This window comes from Monodelphis domestica, chromosome X, assembly GCF_027887165.1.
Source record: "Monodelphis domestica isolate mMonDom1 chromosome X, mMonDom1.pri, whole genome shotgun sequence".
In the NCBI taxonomy this organism is placed as follows: Eukaryota; Metazoa; Chordata; class Mammalia; order Didelphimorphia; family Didelphidae; genus Monodelphis; species Monodelphis domestica.
The window spans coordinates 6630267-6649441 of record NC_077235.1 but is presented as its reverse complement, the minus strand read 5'-3'; the positions used below and the strand labels follow the sequence as shown (position 1 = coordinate 6649441).

Here is a 19175-nt window from a genome sequence, read left to right as displayed (position 1 = left end):
CTCCCAGCCTACTTCCCTTGAGGCTTTCTGCTAAGCACCATGATGCTGAATTTAAAATGTATTTTCTCCAAACCTCCTTTCTCTTCTCAAGGATGTAAGCTTTTTCAGGAATCCTCAGCCTATGCGGGTCAGTGTACTGAAGCTTCACTGCCTTGGAATATAATTGAAAGGAAGATTTGTTTTTCTGAAAAAGTGAGGAATCCATGACAGCCAAATGTTTCCAGCTTGAGGTATAAAGCTGCCCAAGGGCTAGGGATGAAGGCTTGGCTCTTGAAATGAATTCTTGCTCAGAAGTTTTCTCTTTCTTACTCTATTATGAGAGACCCTTTCTAGACAGAGTGCCATTTTGGAGTTTAAGGGGATATGACAAATCTAACTGATTACAGAAATGAATTCATTACATAATCCAAGTGTAAATAGATACCTATCCAAAGAATCATCTCACTTCTTATTCAAAATCATATTCTTCTCAGGGTTATAAAGGTGACCTTTTTTCAGAAAATTAATCAGATCCATAAAGGTTGATAAATTAGGAGAATAATTACCACGGAGGACACCATATATTTCCCTTGGTCTCTGAGAAATTACATTCATCAAAAAGAGCGGAGACTTTTAAATGTTTTAATAATCAAGGAGTAAAATTTTAAAAAAGGTTCTTATCTCTAAACTTCATGGTTAACCAATTGACTTCAGATCATACCTCACCCTCCACCCTGAACTCCAATCCCCCAACTTAAAAAAGATATTTTCAGGTAACACTTAATTCACAAGAATTAAGTTCCTAAGTAGAACTATCTGAATATACCCTAGGAATTGAGCAGAAAATCAGCTCAAAGGCCATTCTAGGCATATGGGGGGGGGAGGGTGGAAAGGGGGGCAACACTCCAAGCAATGGTTCTATTCTATCCTAGTCTCTCATCTTTTCCCACTTAACTTTTTCCCCTTGGTGACCTCATTGATGCCCATGAGTCTGATGCAGCAAACATGTCATAGTAGAAAGAATACTAGATTTGGAGTCAGGAGATAGGGGTTCAAATTCTGGGTCTACCATTTACTAGTTGTGTAACTTTGGGCTTCAATTTCGTAGTCTTTAAAATGAATAGGTTGCACTAGACAACCTCTATATCTATGATCCCATGAATCCTAATGTCTCTCTCTCTCTCTCTCCTCAGCTGGGGAGGAATGGAGGTCACTGGTGCCCCCACAAGTCTGAGCCACTCAAGCAAGAATTTTGGATCAATTTTTCTTTCCCCTCCTGGGTTTTTGTGTCCCACATGGAGCCAGCTTATGTCCAGGTTGGGGATTACTGGTCCAGCCCATTCTTAGGACATTCCAACAACGGAAAAGCTCATTATTTCAGCCTCTACTGATTGAAAATGTGTGATAATACCCATACCTGAATAAAAATGGTTTTTTCTGAGCAAAATAACTAAGCAGAACTAGGTGGGAAGGGTGTAGAAAGCTTAAAGTATTTGAAAAGACAAACTTTTTGCAAGGTCTCTTCAAGTTCACATAGAAATGATGGATATGCTCTTTCATACACAGCCCATTCTATAGCATTTTCCATGATTTGCAACCCTCACACATATTCTCTCCTTTCGATATTCCAGAAACCTTTGTGGAGGATTCTGGAAAGATGTACAAACCAAAGAAGCTGCTACAGAACATAGGGCAAGTAACCCTAAATACTAGACCCCAAAAATCCAAGTGACTTATCCAGGGTCATTGAGCTCAGCCATGACAGAAACAAGACAGTCTTTTGTGAGGCTTAGTCCAGTTCTTTTTCGATTCTAATAGCACATATCAGGCTCTCTAAGGACATTTGCTGTTCTAATTCCCAATACTCCTGAACCACGAGATGGACATCCTATGAACCTAACAGTAAGTTAAAGGCTGCTCCATGTACCACATATTTAATCTACAAATGGCAAAATGGAAGGGAATAGTTTCTGGGAATGTGCAGAGCAATGTTGGCACTGAAGCTCCTTCTAGAAAGAACTGTAGCAATCTTCATAGTTTACATCCAGTAAAGCCTACTTAATGCTACGTCACAGTATTTGGTTCAGTGAAACATTTCATTCACTTTCTTCCCCGTGCCCTGAGAAATGACAGAGTATCTACTGACTGGAGAGCTTGAGGTTTCCAGGAGAGTCTTGGATTTTGAAATCATATAATCTAGATTTACTGTGTCTTGGTGGGGGGGGGGGAGAGAGAGATTCTGCATATAGCTATACAAGGTAACAGTAACAGTCATTTGAATGTTGCCCCCTTGATAAAGACTAAAGAAAAATGGTGCTTCCAGAAAGCCACGAAGAATTGCCAAAGCTTATTCAGAGAATTTCATGGAAGCATCGCACTTACAGTTAGAAGGGATTTCAGAGCACAGCTTGTCCAATCTCCCCCCAGATCAGAAATCCTATCTATGACATTCCTTAAAATGAGCATCCAGCCTCCACTGCCATTACCCTTCCTGGCTGCTCCAACATGTCAACGCCTTCTCAAAAATGTACCTCCCAGAACTGAACACAATTCTTCAGAGAGTCCCACTAGGATACTGGACACGAGGATTCTCTCTTTCCTCACTCTGGATCCTAAGCTTTTGCCAATGTAACTCATGTCACTGTAATTCTTGTGGTTGCCATCTCACACTACTCCTCTTATTAAAAGCCCGAGGGATATAAGGACATTCCCAAGAGAGAGGCAAAAAAGAGTATTAGGATGGACTCCACCTCCAAGTAAGGAACAAGCTATTCCTGAAAAGTGTTGTGATTTTAGTACAGAAATCCCTATGTTAACTATGGCAAAGAGAGAAAAACATTTTCGTTATGTAATTCTCTGTTGCTTACTAAGTCGAGTTCAAATTCTTTTGCATCTGGCATTCAAGGCCTTTCACAACCTGACAGTAGCTCACTGTTGTGGCTTTAACCCCTGGTCAGTATATTATTTTCAAGGCTGTATGTTCACTCAATGTATCCTGTGCTCTCTTGCCACTAGACTTTGCCCAGATGGCTTCCTAATGTCCTACCTTCCCCTTCTCATCTGGTGAATTTCTAACAATCTTTGAAATCAAAGTTCAATGGAGTTTCCTTCTCTCATCTCTCTTCTGTTGATTTTTGCTGTCCTTTTTCACCTTGACAGGGTCCTTTATTTATTCCCTTCTCCAAGCAATGATCATGTAACATCTTGGATTTTAATTTTTTCAAATTGGGGGACGGGGCAGGGCATTTCTCTACCTATTTTACTGCAGACTCTATATGCACTGGAACCACTTCTCATCTCATCTTTTCATCACTCCCAGTGACAAGTACAAGGACATTATGTTGAATTAATTTGCTGAATGAATTAACAATCCCAGGACAGGCTGTGTAGCATGGCAATCATTCCATGGTTATTATAATAGTCCATAAGCCTGTCCCAAGCTCCTTCGGACCTCTAGGAGGCTGGATCCCACCCAAATCCTTTTCAAAGTCTTTTCCTTTGTGGGTCCCCATTCCATGAAGGAAAGTAACTGTTCTTTCACTAGAGTCATTTTATATTATGGAATTCTGCCACATTCATTGTCCACAAATTCAGCCAAAGAAAAAACAAAAATATGGCAGACAGCTTTGCCACAAAGACATTCCATGGAACCCTGTGGTAGGCATAGTCAGAAAAAGGAAAATGAAGCTAAACTGGCCCATTTGATTTGTTGATTTCCATAAGGGAGATGGTCAATGTTGCTCCAATGAGACAAGAGCTCATTAGATATCCAGGGTGAAAGGCAAAGAGTAACAAGGTAAACAGAAGCTGGGTGCATAAATGAAATGTCAGAAATGATCAAACCCCTGACAAAATCAAATATTTGTGCATGGAAGAAACACAGAAAACCCATGATTTCTATTATCTAGAAAGAATTGCAAGATACTGATAGTGGAGGGAGACAGAAAGATGAACTGTGTCCAGAGAAAATGGTTTCTATTTACCGAAATCACACAAAATGAACAGGGCATGCATGCTGGAAAGGCAGCTTCCAAACCTGAGCCCTTCCTTTTTAATTCTGTTTGTACTGACTCTTCACTTCATGGCCCACTGCCCTTGACACCATCAATCTACTTGAATTCTGCTGATAAAAATCCATTATATATTGATGAATTTATAGGAGAAAGCCCTTAACAGAGCAGACCAATGGATTTAATAAAATCCCCCAGTGGCAATGTCTAGGCGTCTGGTTATACATGGGCACTTGCAAAACCCTTTTGAAAATCATCAGTCTCACTCTCCCAATTTAAGAGCCAGAGGGATCTGTTGAGGTGGGCTGGGAATTAGAGGAAAAAAATCCCATGTGAGCTCCGGAGTGATAATGCCTCCAAGCAAGTGGACTGCCAAACTCTTGCCATTAAAAAAAACAACCACCTGCCTTCCATCCATTTCAAATGGGTTGCTTCTTAATTTCACTAAGTGCTTTCTCTATACGTGGAGGAGGAAATGCATTATTTTAGAAAATGGCTCAAATCAAATATGAATTATTTATACAGGGACAAATTGCTATTACTTAACCTTATAATCAAGGGCTCTAAGCATGCAGTAGCCCAGCACTGCCAGCAAGGAGGAAACTCATCTGATCAGCATCTATCCCAGGGTACCATTTCCCTACATCGACAAAGGTCAACTGAGCAAACACCCTTGGACTCAGGTAATACCCTTTTCAAACCTAAGCTGTCAAGTGGAGGCCATTCTACAGCAAAGTCCAATCTCACTGAGAGCACAAAGAACAAGTAAGTATTCACCAAAGCCCATTGGAAGCTCGGATTGAGAAACTCAAGTCACAATCGATTTAAGCATGCTCAAGAAAAGACAAGCACACATTGCATCATACTATTTGACTTCTCTGAAATACACAGCTTCATCTTTACAGTTCGAAGGGCTGTAGACGTGTGTTTGTAAAGACTTTTCATGACTCAGACCTTAATAAATCATTTTAGATGCTAAAATCCCACTGCAAATGGCCAGTAAAATTGTTTGGGTTTCAGTCCTCCTATAGCAGGGAAAGCTTCCCTTCTAAACTCAGATCAAATCTGCCACAAAGGGCAAATTATCCGATAGAAATCAGGCCTTTCTAACTGGTACGGAATCTTTTGGTTCAATTTCCTTTTCCTTTTGAGATTATTTTTTTATCCTCGGATAAGTAAAGGCACAAACAGAATGGGAAACTGACTGTATGTGGCTTGTTGACAGCCAATCAGTCAGGCTACAGAATGTATAGGTTTGAAACAAACCTGTGGTTATGACGATTTCCCCTTCCTGCCAAATTCTGCCAGCTGCCACCATATTTTCTGAGTAAGGACTGTCATCTCTCCTCATTTTGGAAAGCCAGCAGTGGTGTGAGCAATTACAGTAGTTTGAAATTCACACCATCTGGACCTATGAGCCCAGGACCCATGGAATGGATTAGAGTGGAGGGGAAAAATAATTTATGAGGAACTTGATGTATATATGAACAAGAAAAAGAAGAGTGAGGAAATCCACAAAGTAATTACTTCACTTATTTCCCTATCTTGCCTTTCCCTTATTGAGAAAAAATTGCACACAATCCCCTCCAATGACACTGACAAATGACATGGGTGATGTGGAAACTGAGAGGGCAAAGAAGAACCAAACAGTGTAGCAGCAAGCTCCGAGAATATCTGGGAAGGCATACAGAGTACCAAAACAAAAATCAATTGAGCAGATGAAACAAGAAAATAATTCATCTCCTTGTACACAGTGACCCTCCATGGACATCAGTTGGCTCCAAGAGCATACAAACAAAAATTAAATGCTTAGTTGAAATGACAGTGAAAAATACAGAGGCCAGAATGGGAACAATCCAGATGAATGCTTCCTGACTCAGCAAGAGTTTGTTTAACCTTCTTATGATCAACAGCCCAAATGGCCAGGCTTGTACACAATGAAAATTGGGAAAAAATATGACATAATCTAATAGAAAATGACAAACACCAACCATGACCTGAACGTGTAGCCAGTGGCAAAAGTGGAAAGAATCTACATCAGGTAGCTAATACCAGGCTACATCAGGTCTATGAATTTCTTGTTGAGACTGAAGAGATGGGACTTGCAAGTGCACAGGAAGGGTCAAGTACCACTTGAAACCAATAAAAATGACTTCAGTTAATAAAAAGATACATGGCAAGCAAGATAGGGCAACAGGTAAATGGCCTTTGCTCAGGACTAAAAGTGATCTGATGATGATATTTTAAGCAGCACTGGATGATCAGCACCCGTGATCAAAAACCAAGAAGCCTTTCAGGATGGCTGCAAATCCTGTATGTTCCATCTAGCATTTGTCCAGTGCCCGCCCCCAAGGATGTGCTCCTGACCAGACAGAAGCATCTGGGATAGTTTCATTACTGCATTTGTTGTGTATATGAGGTCCGAGATTGCTCAATGAGGACAGAGAAGAAATTAGCCATTGATTTGGTACTGTTTTAATTATTTGTTAAGCCTTAGAAGAGAGGATTTCTCCCACTATTTTATGTTATGCTTCTCACAGAAAGTCAGGCTACAAATATATGGATATACACATTTTTTCACATAGCACAAATAACAAAGGAAAAAACTCAGCTCAGATGAAATATATATATATATATATATATATGTATATAGTGATTATGCAAACACCATCTCCATTTCCATAGCTTTCAGTTTCAACATCCAGAGCATTTCCTTAAGCAAACAGAAATTAAAATACTTATGCCTAATGAATTTTAATTTAAAGATAAGTTCCATTCTCTCACTCTGTCTGCTGGGTAGCTGTGAATGGTTAAGAAAGCTGGAGTGAAAAGTGAATACAGAACAAGAGGAAGGAAATGTGCCGCTCTTCCCAGTACTTTGGGGCTTTCTTTGCCTGTGCCATCAGTAGCAGTTGCCATTGGACACAGACACTTCAGCACGAGCGGAATCTGTAAGGGACTCTGGCATGAAGCTGACCTCTCCTAGTCCCAAACATTCACTGGCCTCAGTGATCTGATTCTGGATCTTACTCCTGAATGCCTTCAATCACAAGCCTGAGTAGCATGGAGACCCCCAGCTTGTGTCTGCCCCATTAGACTGTGATGTCTCAAGAGCAGGAGCCATGTTTTATTTTTCTTTGTGCCCACAGTTCTTAGCACAGTGCTTGGCACATAGTAGGTGATGAGTAATAAATACTTATGAACTTGACTTGTGTTGTATCTGTTTTGCAAGCAGATCAGGCAAGAGGAATTTCAACAAATTTGGGGAATAAAGAACCATAGACCTTTGTTTTTAGATTTTCATAAACAATGGGAAAAGAGCCTAACCCCCCCAAGGACAGCGTATGAGTATGAGACAATATCCTGTGTTTAGGGAGAAACAAATTCAGGACACCCAAGAGTAAGATTAAGCACTTGAGTGACATCAGTGATAGTGGGAAAATCATGGATTTAGTTCAACCAACACATATTAAGGACCTTTTAAGTAATGGGCACATTGCTAGGTGCTGAGGCTATAAAGACAAGAAAACCCAGGCTGCCCTCAAGGAACTCAGATCCCATTGAATTGTCTCAAGTAGATTTTGTCTCAGTCATGATGTTTCTGAATTGTGAACTTGATTTCCTCACATATCCCACTCATGGCGAGAAATGGAGTACCAAGGGCTGTGTTGTATTTTTCCATCTTTTCCCCAGAGAGCCCTCTTTTTTGGCCACAAGCCTCTTGGCACTTGGCTTGGTTGCCACTGGACAGAGCACACAGGCTGTTGCCTGAGAGGCATTTACAAAGGGATTTCCAGCATGCCAGGACCTGCCAGTGCTTCTACCTTAAGACCCCAGGCTCACCTCTAAGCCACACTAAGTCCTCAGAGGACTCTTTTGTTATTGAATGTGGGCAACACTCTCATTTTGGAGTCACAAGTGACTTATTTTCCTTTCAATATATTTAAATACAGAGAGATAATTGTTCCGGGGAAAGTCACAACGGGGTGGGGACATCTCTTAAGCTGTGCACAATTTCAGACAATAAAATTCTGAAGCTTACCTTTGCAAAATGGAAAATCCTTTCTAATCTCTTTTAGTCTATCAGTCTACCTCCTCAATAATGAGGACAAAATAAACATTACACGCTCATTAAGAACACAAACAAAACAAATTAGTTGAGTTAAAGGGAAATTTCATCAAACCGGGCTATTGCAGCATGTTTACTTTTTTGGCTTAGTCTCTCCTGTCATTGGTAGTCTCTCAGTATTGAACTACTTATCAAGGAAAATGAATCACCCGTGGCAGAAAAAGAATTGGGATGGGGTATGTTTTTAAAAAATAAGGAATTGTTCTCTAGAGGGGATCATTTGAATCAAGATCATAGGAGGCAGAGATCAAAGCCATTTATGGTCTACTGGATGCCATCAGAGAATCAGATAATGAGAAGGAAAAAAAGACGTGCCAATTATATTGAAAGAGGTGGTTTGGGGTCCATTGGCATCCATGTAGGGTAAGGGCCACATCATTCTGGGTAAACCCTTTGTGGCATATTTATGAAAAAAATATTAATAATTGTGTCACAGGACAGGCAGGTGTGAATGGCTGCAATTAGCATCAATAGAAGGAGTATCCACATAGATGGGAGCACAGAGCTATTGACTTCCCCTACTGTTGATTCGTGGAACCTGAGAACCTTGTGGCCACCTTCTTGGGACTCCTTCTGCCACTGTGAGAGAAAGGTGCGAGAGTATCCCAAACCATAAAAGAAGAGAAAAATGGGGGTTTAGAACAGTGGTCCCCATGGGAGGCTTAAATCCTCCAGACTCCAAACATGGTGATTTCTCCACTATCCCTTAGCAAACATGGTGCAAACCAATTAAAAGATGCTTTATAGGCATTTTGCACATGCAACATATTAAGCGAGTGTCTGACTAACTTGCAATGCATGTCTCCAACACAAGGCCACCTGAAGGCATAAACAGATGTGTCAAGAATGAACGATTTCCAGGAGTAGGGTTGCCTGGGAGCTCCTGTTTGCTCTCATGCATCAATTTCCTGTGACATTCCATTTGTAGCTGTGACTGCCTAATGACATAATGCCGGAATCACTGGTCCTGTCCGTGCCACTTCCAGCATCTGGAGAGGTTTATTTCTATTGATTTTCCTCTGCAATTTGATGGTTTCCAAAGCCCTTAAAGCAACAGTCTGTGCTGAATAAGTAAACAGCAGGGCCAGCTCCCTATGCGAAAGAAGCGACTTCTTGGACTCAGCAGAGATGCTGTCTGAAGGAGTGTCTCTACACCATCAAAGCATCCAGATTTTTCAATTATATCTGGATGTATGGGTGATATAGAGAAACTGCCTCAAGGGGTATCTTTGAGGATTTCTCAATAAATTCCCATTCAAGGCAACACAATGATGAAGAGTTTGTAATAGCAAAACTACTTTCATGCCCCAGGGGAGGTGGTTAATATGAATATTGCTTTGTTGAATCAATACAATAAATTCTCTAAAGTGACAAAACCTGTGGAAGAAATGTCCTCTCTTCCTCCTGTCCATGTAATCAAGTCACAGGGATGCTCTTTCTAAAGAAAATTCCAGTGTTCTCTTTGCTTGGCAGGTAGGGAGACAAAATGAAGGACTCTCTCCATCAGTCTCACTTAATCATCAGCTTCTGGTCATCCTTACCTACTTCCAAGAACCAATGATGCCCATTCCACCTATGTTCAAATCCAAACTCCATTTTCTTAAGATTGCAGCTTTGAGTGTAGAAGGAACCTTAGAAATCATCTAGTCCGATCCGATCCTTTCATTTGACAGATGAAGCAACTGAGGCCCCGACAGAGGTTAAGTGTAGAACCAGGATTCTGACCAAGGTTTTTGACTCTCAAGTCCCCAGCTCTTGGTAGTAAGCATGGAAATGTCTGCTTTAGACTGGAACTGTAGTGTTTTAAGTTTCTTGCTCCTTGCTGGGTTATTGAAGGGCACTCCTCCACAACTCTCCATCATCCTCCTGGGCAGGAGGAAATGAAGAAACTCGAAGGCAGCCTGGAGATCTGTAAGACCCAGTTATCTGAGGTCTTTGCTTGCTGTCTTCACTAGAGAGCATACATTCGATGTGACTCGACTCAATAAGCATTGACTATATGTCAGGCATGCAAGGATATAAAAGATGTATTCAAGCCAAGAAGACAAGCAAAAAGGAAGAAGGACTGGTCATGTGGTGAGGATGGGAGGCAGCCCATGTGCTCACCATGTGTCCTCTCTATAGCAAGAGAAAGTGAGGCAGCGAGGCAGCACATGGGGAAGACCCCTGGACTCTGGCCAAGAGTCACCCAGGATGGATAGGCAGGCATGGAGGGGCTATGATCTGCAGCATTACCCCATCATTGCAGGAAACTTGCACCTCCATGCCATCACAGGTCTATTTGAGTATGCCCCAGCCTCAATAGTAAATGTACAGAATTAAAACAGAAACAGTCCCTGATTCTATTTGAAGATCAGCCCCTTACTTTTCCAGAAAGCTCTGAGGAGGCATGGCGAGGATGAGGGGAGCACTTGGCAAGGTTCCCTGTATATGTATAACATTGTTATACCATGTATATGGTATATATGTATATAACCATGTTATACCATATAACATATAACATATGTTAAACCATGTGCTTTACAAATAGCTCATTTAATCCTTACAACCACCCTGGGAAGTAGGTATTATTATTATCACCATTTTATAGTTGAGGAAACTGAGGTAGATACAGATTAAGTGACTTGTTCAGGGTTACACACTTATCAAGTCTCTGAGATTGGATTTGAACTTGGGTATTCATGACACAAGGTTTGGTGCTCCCTCCACTGTGCCATCAAGTTGCCTATCTACCCACAAGTCTATACTTTCAATATAAATATCCATATTTGGGCCAATTTGGTTGGCGAAGAAATGAAGACTATCCTTGCATACCCACATTGCTTTGTTGCCTCAAGGAAACCCCCCTTTCCCCTTCAAGCTCCCTTTCTCTCTGGTCATTGTCTTTTTCCAGGTCCTCACCTGCCTCATCACTGAGCAGGCTACATACAAAGAGCCTGCTTGATGTACAGTTTTGAATTTTGTCTCCTTCCTAATCATCCAAGTTTGGCTTTGGGGTCCTGCCATGAGCAACCAGAAGTCAAACTAGGAATGAGAAACAATTGTCCCGTGGCAAAGACTTGGTTTCTGATTGGAGCACTCTGATGACCTAAAACTCGAATGTATCCAAAAGTCATGCAGCTTCCAAACAAAACCAATTCTCTCTGATGTGCCTGAAAATTGCTTTCCAGGTCCAACCGTGGCAGTTTTATGATCTATTATGCAGTGAGAAATTTCACAAAATGAATGTGGCGGGAGATGCTGGATGATGCAAAAAATAAAATGGAGATAAATGGGACTCATCAATTGGGGTCTAAAATACCTTCAGGATGGCCTCTGACAGGTAGTAAGTAGGCATGGGAGCTGGCATCAGTTGGGAAGCCCATCATCAGATACCATCATTGTTTTCTTGGGCTTAACCCTCATTAGAGGAGAGGTTTCCAAGTAGGACAAGCAAGCAGAAGTACAAAACACCCCACCGGGCATTAAATAGGATTTCAGAATGGTGAGCTAGATGAATAACTCTCATTTCCCTTCTTATTCTTTTCCTAAGTGCTATTATCAAGGGCTAATGCTGACCTTCACCAGGAGTCTATGAGGAAAACCTTAACAGAATTCCAAAGGAAATAAAAAATGAACCTGAAGAAAAGTGATTAGGGCAATAGGAAAGCGAGGCAGGCGTTTAAACTGTGAATTGAAAATCTAATTTGGGGAATGGAAAAATTAAGTTTGTGCCACAGTCTGCTGTCAAAACCAAGTCTAGTGATGAGTACAAATTGATATTAATGAAGCACCCTTTAAAGCACTTCGTCTTAAAAATAACGACTGTTTGATCCTTTCCCTTATATTGTCATCTCCACTGCAGTCCCTCTAACAATGCTGTGTGTGTGCAACAAGAACAAGAAGGGGTCAAGTTCTCCAGAGACATCCCAAAATCACAGCATGAGGGCAGCTTGGAAGCTGGCCTGAAAATATTGAACAAAAGCTCATGGAGACACAGGACTAGAAGGGTCTGATACATAAGGTAGCCGGCCACTGTGAAAGCAATCAAAACGTGTGTGTGTGTGCTTGTTAAAGCTCATGTAAATTCATTCTCCTGCAGATCCAGCTTTCTTCTTTTTCCTTTAGCATTAGAGGAACTACAGAACAGCTGCAACAAAACCTACACCCATAGCACCCATTCCCTCTCCTTCAGATATTTAAAGCTATTTATCACTCTTCTGCAGGCAGCAGAAAGTCCCACTCTTCCCTCCTTTCCTCAGAGGGTTGATTTTCCAATCCTTTCACCAACTTTGTGATCCTCACAACTTTCTCCAAGCTCCTGAGGTCTCTTTTCAGGTGAGGAGCCCCAAACTGGACACAATATTTCAAGGACTCTGGCTAAGACAGTGCAGAACAGAAACACTCCCTACTGAGCTTCTTCCAGGCCACTGTTAAGGGCCATTAATCATATTTGCTTTAAAAATCTTGCCATTGTCAAGCCAACAGTAATACTTGTCATTTGGACTTCTGAATGTCATTGCGGCATCTTCATACTTAAACTAGGTGCTCTCAAATTGGAATTGTCTTTAAACTGTCTTTAAAAAATGACCAAGTAGGCTGTGTAAGCAGAGAAAAGGACTCCCAAGGGACTCTGACTTAGCAGCTTTCACTGCAAATCAATACACTGGCTCATTACCTGGGTCCACAATACCTTCCTTGGAAGTGATTATGGGGGAGCTCAACGAAGTTAACCCCGAGCTTCAGTGACACCCCTGAGATTTAATTCCTTCATCTTCAGTTAGTTCTGGTGGCTAAGGAATCTTGGATAGGCTCCTATTCATCTCATCTGACCACTCCAAGTATCATTAATATAGTAGGGTACTCTAAAGAAAGGCTCTAAAGTTAGATATCTTTATTTCTATCTATCTTCAAACAGAAATTTAGATAAAGATAGAGGAAGCAATTTCATGTTAGACACTTTCCAGTATGTCTCTCTTTCTGGGTCTATGACTGGCTCGCCTTTTTTGGGATCATACATTTTGCTGATGACATCCTTAACACAGTTTCTCTCATATGATTCCTCTATTTATAGACTGGTGACCACCTGCTCAACTTTACCATGTATCTCTCCATTCTTCAGGGATTAGGGGCTCCACTAACCCTAATGTAGGGCATTATTAGGAAAAGCAATTATTAAAATATCATGAATCTGGCAGCTTTGGGCCTTTTCTTCTACCATTTGTGCCCATCCCTTCTAAAAGAACTTGGCTCTAAAGGTAAGCAATCCTATACAGAGTACTCAAGGCTGCCAAACTGTCCTGACATCTTCACCTTCTCTATTCCTCAGCAGTCTCTCTTTGTACCCAGTTTCCAAACTGATATCTTCAGGAAGCCTTTCAGGGCTTGAGTTCTCTACATTCACCTTCCTCAGACTCAAGAAGGTGAAGTCAGAGGAGTCTGCAATGGGTTAGATGGCTATGAGGATTCTCAAGAGACTAAAGCCTATTCCCATTTGCCAACCTTTCCCCCATCCCTACTCTAGGGATAATCATTCCTTTCTGGGAAAAACACAATTTGGAGCAAGATAAACACAGGGTTTTTCTGTACCAAAAGAAAGTCTGCTGTCTCATACTGTCAAGAATTGTCCAAATGAATTCAATACCAAAGTGGGGATGGGGAGGGGAACTTTGCTGCCGGCATCATTGGCTCTAGCCTGAGGATGACAAAGTGCATTACCAACTGTTCAAATTTTCTGCATACATTTAAATATTTTTGAGAAATCCAATGCACGGATGGAAGCAATCTTTTCCAAGTTGCTTGGAAACTGTTATCAAACAACATCTCTCTCTGATCTCATCAGCTGATTTACTTATTCCTCTCTACCTGGTCTTCCTTCAATGTACCTCCTAAGGGAAGCTTGCCTGATCCATCCTAAAGTAGAATGCTAGTGTCCTCCCCCCCCAAATAGTTTGCATTTATGTAGTAAATATTTTAAATTCACTTATCTTTTTTTATTCTCCTCAAGGACAGGGACAATGATACCCAGTACATAATAAGCCCATAATACATGCTCATTGGATTGAACTGGAGGCATATGATGAAAGACAAAATAATATATGTCAGGTGCTACAATTCAATTGACTTATGTTTAAGAATTCCTTGACCCTTCTGGTGGTGGTTTCTTGTTTAATGATCAGACAATGTAAGCAATAAAGTCATATACATAAGCATCCAGAGACAGAAATCTCCATCAGTAGCAAAATCACAAGTATTTCAAGCATGGGAGACTTCCTGCATTGATCTTCTCTGTGATAAGTATTTGATAATAGATAGAGATAAGTATTTGAGAAGGCCAAAGCACCCCACTAACATTTTCCATCTTTAGCTTAAGACTAATTCTGAGAAAATTGTTTCTTGAAATTCAGTATGGACTGAATATGGACTCAGAAAGCTTCCATTTAAACTCTAGCCCTGTCCTTTTCCCTTTGTGATCTTGGGAAAGTCACTTCCCTTCCTTTGGACCTCAGTTTCCTCCTCTGTAAAATAGAGGTGGGACTAGATGAACTTCAAGGCCCCTTTAAGCTTGGAATCAATGACCCAACAACCCAAAGTTTGGGTATCATGATGTGAGGAAAACCAAGCTAAACTCTGACTTTAAAATCAGAAGGCATAGACTGTCAAGTGTTTGGGAACACTGTTTCTAAGAACGATACGGCCAAAGCGTTTTATGAAAAAGATAAGTAATTGTTCCCAAAGCTCTGGAGGCTCCACTGAGAATAGTATTCATGCCTGAGAAAATTTGCTTTTAGTGGTCCATAGGGAAAGACTTTAAGGCACTAGTGTTGTTTAAGCAATTTTCATCTCTGATTTTATAAGCTGGAAAGTCAAGATGAAGAAAACCAAAGTCACCTGAAAGTCACTTCTTTGCAACAGGATCGAAATCTGACAACTTGAGCTTCACTACAATTTAACCTTCATTAGCCAATATCTATTTAGTGTGCACTAAAAATAAATGCTTAACCATATGGACTCATCACAGATTCTCCTATAAATATTGCACTAGAAATGCAGGCACATTAAATAATCATTTTCACCAATAAAGTCAATTTAAAGAATACCCAGCAGCTTGAGGAAAATTAGTTCGGCATTTAAAGGAGTCCTGCGAGTCAATTAAAAAAGATTCTTCCCAACTTATACAAGTATTTACCCAAGAACGACATAATAATCAGCTGAAGAAGAGCCAGGAGTCCTTGAAGCAGGCTCCCTCTAGCATATGAGTTCGTCTCCATTCTCCCAGAACCTCTATAGTGCATGCAAGGAAGTGAAGACCAATATTGTTCTTCTCAAAGAGGTGCCCAAGCTGGCAGACAGCATTAAGATCGGATTCTCTGTCACTAGTCTGAAAATACCTGAGGGAGTTCTGGATAAAACAGTCATAAAAGTAGCTTCTATTTCTGGAGTGCTTGAAGATTGATAACGTGCTTTCCTCACGAGCATCCTGCGACAGATGGAATTCATGCCATCTCTGTTTTACAGACAGGGAAACTAGAGCTCAGGACCAGACATGGGATTTCAAGCCAGACTACCCAATTCACAGGATTGAATCGGGAGCTCTCCAAGGTACTTCCCAGCTCTAAAACTCATTGATTTGACAAAGAAGAAATATAAACTAGGTTGAATATAGTGTTTTATCCATTTTGAGTAGAATATTTCCGCAAAATCAATTAAAAACATCCGGAGGGGACTTAAGCAATCCAGTAAAATAGAATTCAGTGGGAAAGTTTCAATGTCTCACCTCAAATAAAAAAGAGAGTTATGACAGAGCTGAGCTAATAGCCCACTTCAAGCCTGGAGTAAGTACTCCCTCATCAATATAGTAATCCTTCCCCATTCTTTCTGTTTTGCTTTTGCTACCCTTTATTTTTGAATAGTTTCCTTTTGAATTAATTGGAATTGCAGTCCTGGAGCTTATACTTTTTTAAATTACCCAGGAAGTTAATGACCACGTGATAATGTTGGTTTCTAGGTCTGCCCTTATACGTAGTTACTTAGAATCTTGGATTATTGTGACAAGTGCTCATAGAATTTGCTATTTTCCACCAAACAGCTTGGGTATGAGACTAGTTTCTGGTCCAAACAAACATGACCTTCTTTATTACATATGGACAATTGTTACCTACTGTCAGTGGAATTTTGCCCCAGGCCCCATAAAGAAGGGCTTTTCCCTTGCATCACCTACTAAGCTGAGCTTATCCAATTATGAATATAGAGACTTCTGGACAAAAGTAGAAAATTACATTCTTCACCAGAGAGCCTTAGATTAGAGCTGCCTAAGTAGAACAAGACTATACCCTTCAAAACTCCAATGTTCTGTGAAATTGAAACTCATTAAAACACGGAATTAACATTATCATTCTTATTAAGTAGATGGACTGTCTGCATAGTCTGCTGAACTAGCACATGCTCCTGGAATCTAGCTCCAGAAAGGAAATATGATTTAGCAGGTTGGTGACCCTTAGTGTGAAAAGAATCTCCCATATCTGGCCCTTTTCAGGACCCCTGGGGGTACTTAGCACCCACCCCAAGGTGCTTTAGCATGCTTCAGTCACCATCTTCTCTTGTTGGCTAAATATGTCCCATGTTAGTCTAGTCTCCCCATTAAACCTGAAGGTCCCTGAGAGCATGGATTGATTTTTAAAAATATTTTATAACTTCCATGGTGCCAAGCAACAGGGCTGGTTACATAGTGGGTACCCAGTAAACTTTTGCTGACTCATAGATCTATAGATTTCCTAGGGTGGAAGAAAATCAGTAATAGAAAAAGACAATGATAGAATGGAGAACTAGGAAATGCCAAATGAAGAGAGGGACTGAGAGTATATAATATTGGTGAAATGGGACCACTATGGGCGGAAAGAAATGAATTGAAAGCTCTCTAACAATCATATTTGCTCTACCTATTACACTTCAAAATGAACTCCATATTCTTGGTTGTGCTTCTTTGTCATCAGTTTCCCTCCCTTTATACAGAATCTCACAGTAACACTCACTGCAACTTAGTGAGGTTAAAAACCTCAGTGTAGGAGTAAAGAATAAGTAAAGGCTAGAAACAAACACTTCCAATTTTCCTGGCTTCTTTATTTGTCAAAAGACAAATAAAGTAGAGGTGACTTGGGAAATTGTTGGTCCAAGGCAGTACTTTAGGTCACCTTGGAACAAATTTCTCTAACATTTTCCAGACTCAAGCCAGAGCATTTCCAATGACACTTTGCATGGTTCCTGGATCTATCTTCTACCTTGACACAGAAGGGAAGTGAAATGAACATGCTGAAATGCCCAGAACTCAAATGGGAAAAGTTAGGAAGTCTTAGTCGCCTGGCAATTGTACAGGGGATCACTCTATACTAAGCGGGCTGACCACTACCCCACTCAAAGACCAGAGACTAATGTCTGCTTATGAAGGATGCCAATATTTAGCTCCTGGTCTCCTCGAGAAGCTAAAAATGTTGGCTAATTGGTAGGAGTTTACTTTCTGGAAGGGCTTTTAACTACTGAGGGAATTTGGCTGGAGATTCTGACGGGGATATTCCAAGTTTCTCTATCACGCTGCTTCTAAATGAGGTGATCTATACTCTTTGACACACTGTTGTGATGAAGACCAGAGGAGATTGAGATGAATCCCACGGAATGTTTTTAAGTGACTTGATAGGATTTTATTTATTCATTAAACGATGAAACTGCAGAACCAAGTCTCATCTATCCAGGCCCTAAAATAGCAAGGTCACTGAAATAAAACCTTCACAAAATCCTTTGTAAGTTTGCAAATGTGAGCTCTTTAAGAACAGAGACTGTTTAGGTTTTTGGTATCCTCATATCACATCTCTGTAAGTCTTCTAGAACATAGGATTGCTTAATCATCTGTTGATTCAGGGAGACAAAGAGAAGGGATCCAGAGCAGACAGCTTTGTTGTTAAATTTTGCATCATATCTTTAAGGCAAAGGTAAGCAACTGAGAATGTCTAGTTTTACTGGGGACTCAATTCCATATTTTGCTCATTTATATTGATTGAAAGGATTCTATATCTAACAAAAAGCGATTTCACTAAAAAGGAGGGATGAATTTTAACTTATATGTGCTAATTTGGATCTAAAGCCAATTGTCCTCTGACCTATTGGAATTTGCAATAAATAACTTCTTGTTTTCTTTTGAGAGATGCATCAATGAGACAAATCATTGTGCTCCTTCCCCATTGACCACCAAGGATTGACAACAATCAGGTACTTTCTGGTTAAGGATTCTGTTTTAGCATTGGGTATTTAGAGCTAATATGTGGAGTGGCCATTTTTCCTAGAGCTAGAATTAAAGGTCATAAAAGATAGCCAAGAAACAAAACAGTCAAGCTGAAAGGGTCAAGAGACTCACAGAAAGGTGACTGGAGAGAACATTTTGATTTTGGTGAGAATGAACAGGATGAACTCTGAGATACTTTTTAGCTCAAGGATTCTGGGATTGATGTGAAAAATGCCACCAAATACAAGTAACCACCTCCCCATTTTCTTCTACTATTATCAATCTGAATCATGGGTTCTTTAGTAGAGAATCCCAAAGCCAAATAGAAGATACTAGCTTTCCCTTCAAGCATAAATCCCAGACTTTCCTTGATCTCCCTCTCCTCTCCAAAAGATAGCATCAAATGACACAAATATTTTCTTGATTCTTTGAGGTATCCTTCAATTCAGATACTGCTAAAATTCAAAACCCCTCCTTCTTTTTAGCATCCAAGCTCTTGGCTTAGATCATTTTGAGCTTTAGTGTTTCTGAAATTAGTATTATAGGCTTATGTATGCTTTTTGGCTCATCTTCAATTTCTCAACCTTATTTCTGTCTCTAATATATATATATGAGTGTGTTTATATACATGTTACATGTATGTATATATTTTAAAATCTATATAAGTCAGCGAATTTCTTAGCCAGCCACTCTGGATCCTTTAGACACATCTTGCATTTAGCAAACTCATTTGTGTTGTCAGGATTTCCTTCCAGAGGGCATTTTGCCACTCTTGGGCCAATTCTAAATCCTTAGCCTAGAGCTC

At 40.4% G+C, this 19175-nt stretch overlaps 1 protein-coding gene, 1 long non-coding RNA gene and 2 other non-coding genes across 6 annotated transcripts in view; 1 reads left to right on the top strand and 3 right to left on the bottom strand.

Annotated features, from left to right (window-relative positions):
• The window catches only part of LOC103096271 (uncharacterized), a 155090-nt gene extending 148488 nt beyond the window's left edge, over positions 1–6602 (top strand). Inside the window, exon 4 of the long non-coding RNA XR_474840.3 lies at positions 1173–6602. This is a non-coding gene — a long non-coding RNA (uncharacterized LOC103096271). The remainder of the gene's footprint in view (positions 1–1172) is intronic.
• Positions 1–19175, bottom strand: part of HTR2C (5-hydroxytryptamine receptor 2C) — a 149344-nt gene that overhangs the window by 57511 nt on the left and 72658 nt on the right. The gene's annotated exons all lie outside the window — the stretch shown is intronic.
• MIR7379 (microRNA mir-7379) lies at positions 9268–9322 on the bottom strand. The gene has a single exon (NR_127651.1). It is a non-coding gene; the product is annotated as a microRNA mir-7379 (primary transcript).
• On the bottom strand, positions 10214–10272 carry MIR12407 (microRNA mir-12407). Its single transcript, NR_163027.1, has one exon. It is a non-coding gene; the product is annotated as a microRNA mir-12407 (primary transcript).